Source organism: Triticum aestivum, chromosome 1A (assembly GCF_018294505.1).
Source record: "Triticum aestivum cultivar Chinese Spring chromosome 1A, IWGSC CS RefSeq v2.1, whole genome shotgun sequence".
Classification (NCBI taxonomy): Eukaryota; Viridiplantae; Streptophyta; class Magnoliopsida; order Poales; family Poaceae; genus Triticum; species Triticum aestivum.
The window spans coordinates 35,084,990-35,091,330 of record NC_057794.1 but is presented as its reverse complement, the minus strand read 5'-3'; positions in this window follow the sequence as shown (position 1 = coordinate 35,091,330).

Sequence of the window (6,341 nt, the reverse complement as noted above, 5' to 3'; positions counted from 1 at the left end):
TCCCTGCGGTCTGATAAGACGAAAACATGGAAATATCACCGCATACATGCACATTAGCACCCGTGTCAATCAACCAGTCGGGAGAATGACATACTAAAAGAATAGTGGGAAATATACCATACCCAGCATCCTTCATGTCAGTGTCTCCAATGACAACATTAGCGGTCTTGCCGCCTTTCCCAGGATTACGCTTGTCATAGCAATTAGGGCAACTAGGAGCCCAATGATCAGGATCCCCACACACATGACAAGCACCTTTCTTCTTGCCATTCTTCTTCTTGAAGTTCGTGTGTTGCACAGCCTTGTTCTTTTCATCAAACTTTGCTTTACCATCAAACTTGCCCTTGTTCTTGAACTTGTGGGGCTGGAAGTTCTGCTTTTGTACCACATTGGCACTAGATCCTCCCTCAATGCCTCGAGCACGTGTGTCCTTTGCTCTCGCCTTTTCTTCCACATCAAGAGTGCCAATGAGATCCGGGACGGAAAACTCCTGCCTCTTATGCTTCAGCAAGGTAGCAAAGTTCCTCCATGAAGGAGGAAGCTTAGTGATGATACCTCCGGCAACAAACTTGTCTGGTAGCATACAACTGAAGTGCTCAAGTTCTCTAGCAAATGACTGTATCTCATGAGCTTGCTCAACCACGGAGCGCTCTTCAGTCATCCTGTAATCATAGAATTGCTCCATGATGTACAACTAAGTGCCAGCATCTGAGACCCCAAACTTGGCCTCAAGTGCATCCCACATATCTTTTCCATTATCAATTGATGCATAAGCATCAACTATGTTCTCACCAAGAACACTCAAGAGAGCAGCCTTAAACAGAGTATCCATTTTCTGAAAAGCTTGTGCCTGTTGAGCATCAAGCTCTCCTTCAGGTTTGCCGAGAGTGGCGTCATAGCAACTCATGGTTTGAAACCATAAGACTGCTCTCACGCGCCACCTCTTATAGTGGATACCCTCAAACATAGGAGGTCTCATGGAAGCAGCAAAACCACTTGGGGTAAATTGCCTATTATAAGGTTTTTGAATTGTTGGAAATATGAGCAATTTACCAAATGATTTTATTAACAGAAATACTAGATAAAGCATGACTAATATAGAAGAGATAAAACAAGTCATGCGTTCTGACAGAGAGAAGGTAAATAGCTTCTGCATATATGAACCGTAGCCTATCATATCTAAAGCAGACAGTATAGCAAGTAGTATATATGAAGTAGAACCTAACATGTGTAGGACAAGGACTAGAACAAGGAACTGTGGCAGAACCTTTAACAGGAAAGACAAGAACACGTACGGGACAGCAGCAGCAGAAGCGCTGGACTTGGGGTCGGTGTCCTCGCCTGCCATGTCGTCGAGGAGGTCGTGGACGTCGGGGAAGAAGTCGTCGTCGGGGAAGTAGTCGTCGGCGACCGGATCGTCCGTGATGAAGCAGCCAGTAGTCGCGCTGAGCGCTCCCCAAAAACCTTATCACCCTTCTCCCGTACAGGACTCAAAAGGTGCGGTTTCGGAGGCCTACTGTCCCGACGTGCGGTGCACGCCGCAAGCCGGGATGGGAAAGATCGTAGCAGCGCAGTACTCAAGAACTTTGTGGCGAGAGGAAGGGGATCTTATGGTGTGTCTCTCTGGAGAGGAGCGACATCTCTTATATAGGCACAGGAGAAGGACGCGAAGAGGCTGCGACGGGAGGTGAAGCAACAAAGAGAGACGAAGCGAACAGGCAGCAGCCGAAGAGGCGCGCCGTTCGAATTCAGTGTTCCCTACAGAAAAACGTTTCAACTCCCACGTGACCTTTCGTATACCCGTCGTGCGTGGCAAAAATTTAGACATCGGCTCATTCCCGCAACCCGCGTCGCGTCGTGGCGTGGCGTGGCGTGGCGTGGCGAGGCGAGGCGGGCGGCGAAGGAGGAGCGCGCGTGGATATCCCTGTTGTTCTCATGCTCGTAGAAGTGGAGAGAGAACCTCCCTTATAAGGAGGTCCAACTCCCACTCAACTAGCAATGTGGGACTAAACTTTTGTTCCACCTCTTGCCTTGTACAAATGGGCTGTGTGGGCCTCTAGGATTTATTAGGAATTTCTGAAACTGCTATTTGGCTAGGCCCAAAATAGACAAAATTCCAGCAAGCACGCATGCGAGCACACATGGCCGCCAGAGACAAGCCTTACTTTTTGGAGTCCTGCTGCTAGGGGTGATATCCTATATATTGCTGGAGAAAGAATAGTAGCAACAACATCCTTTTGTCCAGAGATAATCTCATATGCGTGGTTCATAGTCAAGAAAGGTACTCGCTGCATTTTATTACATCTACAGTTTTATCTTTGTAGCTGTTTATAAATGAAACTCATTACGTATTATATGCATGACTCGGTTCTATGTATTTTACACATAGTGTCTTGGACCGCTATTTCTTACACTATGGTAACATTGTCTGTCAGACCTTTCTCTTAGTTAGCTTCTTTCCAAGATAATTGTGTAGTTGATCCCAAGCTTCAAATAGGCAAAAATTTCGAAAAACAAATCAAATCCCTCTAAAATTTCAGTAAATCTTGATTTGTTTCCCACATGTAAACGCCCATTATGTATATGTGTAGGATCAAAAATATATTTTATTAGACTTTTAGTGTAGCATACAGAATAAATCCTAATAATCATTAATTAGAGGGTACACATCTCAATGTATAGTTTTGATGGAACTTAAAATACACTTTTTCTGTATTTTTTAGCCGAGCTGAAAGGAGCCATTCAGGGTTTCTGCCCAATATCATCGTATATTAATGTGATTGAGCAGTAGACAGTGGAGTTGGCAAGCAAACAAAGTTTTCAATCGCATTATTAGTAAAAGGAGAAAGATAATATTTTGTGATGAAAATACATTTAAGCGTTTTAGGGCAACCCATGTTACCAAATAAATTAGGGCCAGAGGAGATCCAAATCGCACATATACAGATGAAAAAGTTGATGAATATTATACTATTGTTGAAGCACGTGTGCAATTTCATGTTTTAACTTAAATACATTATGTCAAGCGTGTATTACTTGGAGTATAAAGATATCTTTCAACATGCACGCACCGAACGCTTGAGCTAGACATTGCCGTCATTGATCCATGGAGGCTAGGCAGTAGCACCATCAACTTAACAATAACCTAATATTAGCTCCGTGAGCAATAGATCTTTAATCTGTAGTCTCGATACAAACACATCAAGGAATGCACTACCATCCATTGATGCATGGAGATCCGTTTACAATGGCAACATTGAAACCAATGATTTGTATCCATAGATTGATCTATAATTTCCTTTTTGTATTGAGGGTTGATATATAATTTCACTTTTTTTTGTTAGTGCTTGTGGCAAAATTGAAGTTTTTTATGTGTCGACTTCACATGCATTGTGTTTTGCTGCAGCACATGCATGGCAAGGACACATGGCTCATTGATGCTTAGGGGTCAAATTAGTATGTAGTGATATCATCCTCATATATATTTCTACAAGTAGTTGATACAAGCCTCAAATCGACCAAATTAGTATGTAGTGATATCATCTTCATATTTTTTCTACAAGTAGTTGATACAAGCCTCAAATCACTAATTCCCAATAAATCTTCTCTCCTTCCAGTCCCTATAATCAGTTGCTTCAAATATCTATAGTATGTAATGACTTTGACACTGAAAAAACATAAACACGGCAAAAATAAATTATAATTATTTTGTTGAGCACATATCGAATATACAAAGAAGCAACGTTATTGAAAACAAAACAAAAATAAACGCCAAAGAGTTAGAAGAAATTATTTGAATCATATTCTGTCATTTAGAATTGAATTAATAAAAAAACGAAAAAATGGAGACACCCGACATGTGCTTGAGTTTGACTTGGATGGATGGGTGTTTCACTTTTTTCCTTTCATGAAAGATATTAATTATGCTAAAATAAATGCATAAAACTTATTGACTAGCCCGTGCAAATGCACGGGTTGACGACTAGAGTTCCTAATGTTTCAAAAAAAAAAGGTAAATCTGAATATTCCTCATGAATGCTTATCAGAAAAATATTTTGGAATGCCATCTGATGTAGGGAACTCTGAAAACGCAAATGGTGTGTATCGTCCACTGCGAGAGTCTTAAGCGTCTGCCTGCGCGCGCTTGCAGCGGGCCGGCCCATTAATCACAAGTCAGCCGGTTTTCTTTTCAGCTCTTCTGTTTCTGTTTTTTTTATTCTTTCAAAATTCAAAAAAGGTCACATATTCATAAAATCATGTGAAATTTCTATGATTGAGTTTTCAAATCTTTTTCATGTTTTACATAAAATTTATGAAATTTCAAATTTTGTTAACAGTTTCGAAAAAGGTATGTGTTTCAAAAAATGTTCGCAATTTCAAGAGAATTTCACAAAAATAATAAATTGTCTGTTTCCTAATTCAAAAACCTTTTACAAATTGGTGATTTTTTTTTGCAAATTGCTAACATGTTTCTAATTCGTGATCATTTTTCGAATACATAACATTTTTCGAGTTTGTGAACATATTTTATTTCTCCGTGAACATTTTATAAATTTGCGAACCTGTTTCTGAATTTGTTAACATTCTCCGAATTTCATGAACATTTTCTAAATTTCTGAACATATTTTGAATTCATTAACATTTTTTTACGCACGAACATCTTTAAATTTGTGAACTTTTTTGACTAACATAATTGATCGAATTTGGTTCAAACTTATGAAGTTATGGAACCCATGATAGTCACGCTCAAGCGGATGTCTATCATATGGATCAATGCCCTAGTCCAAAGAAGTTGATTGATGGATGCGGTTTGAATGACCGCCCCGATCCACGTGTCCACCTCGGTTTTGCATAACTGCCCTGATGTTCACCTCCTCGAGGTGGTGTGGCGCCCCTTTGACTGAATCCACCCCGCATGTGAATGGGGATAACCGAACACCATCAAGCGTTTCTGAAAAGGGGACGAACAAAATTATGACTATTGTTAAGGGTTCTTGAGACAAAAGGCGCTACAAATTTGATAGTTGCCAAATACATGTTGATGCTATACATCCATATCCATGAGTTTAACCATGGTCACTGAAAGCATTCTGGGACTGTTTGGATGCTGCCCTAGCCAGCCCTACCAAATCGTGGGCGAGCCAAAACTTTGGCGCAGCATCCAGCTGCCCACGCCCTGGCCAAGAGTTGGCAACAAAATGAACTGAAGATGCCCGTGCAGCCAGGGCGTGCCAAATATTTGGTCATCATCCAAACAAGTACCCAGCGCCTGGTCAACGTCCAATGTTTTGGCATGGCGGCTGTTGGCTGGAATCCAAACAGACCCTCTATGTTTGTCATCAGGGCTTCGCGCGTGATTCAGTGGCCAGCCACACCCTAATTGCAAGAAGCTAATCACAACTACTGGTGTGCCACCGATTCATATGGAGTTGACCATATCAATCAGCCTCGTTAAAAAGAGCATCGGTCACATGCCTAGCGTTCTTCGGTGAACAACATGAGACCTCCATTATTGATCATTTTATTCAGCCTGATCGGCCAATCTTATTAGTCTAGGCCCCTCTCAATGTAAGGTCGGCGGATTTTGATCACTCAGGAAAAAATTGTTGATCAACTTGTAATGATCACGTTTCTTCCTTGGTGGCCGAAGTTAAGGCCCAAGCATTTAAAAGGAGGGATATCGCCCTCAAACTGAGTTGGCCAATTTTGTGCTCATTCTCTCCCCTTTGGATGTCTACTTTAACATAATCCATATTTCGCTAGACTCCATGCGCGGATCTGCGAAACCATTTGATCTATTGCTTTACACCATCGTAGCAGTACGATCGCGGTAGGGCTGATAAATTATTTAAGGAGTTGTATGTACATACGCTGCAACTTAAATCTTCGGGGTAGTGAAGTATGCAAGTGCACCGTCATAGTTTTATGGTTGCAGTTGAGTTGATAAATTCCCTTCAAGGAGGGACATGGACATTCATCTCAAAACGAAGGAAGATCAAAGACAACTTTATTGGTTGGCACCGCAAAGTGGTTGCAATGAAGTGACCTCGTATGCCACCTGCTCTTCCGTGCGCGCCCTTGCGACGGTCGTCGTCTGCCTGCGAGGCTACGATAACGATCACGCTTTGATTCCTTGTAGGAGAGGCACCCTTACCTCGTGTTGCTCACACCCTTCACAAACCCGGATCGGGGAAGATGGCATGGTCACTTGGAGGGTGGGATGAAGTTGGCTAGGTACAACAACCATACTTTCCTAGGGTTAAGCTAGTAGCGTCCCCTGGGCCATGCCCGAGTTGAGGGATGAATGAGGAGGCCAACGGTGGCGATTTTTCCAGGAGAGA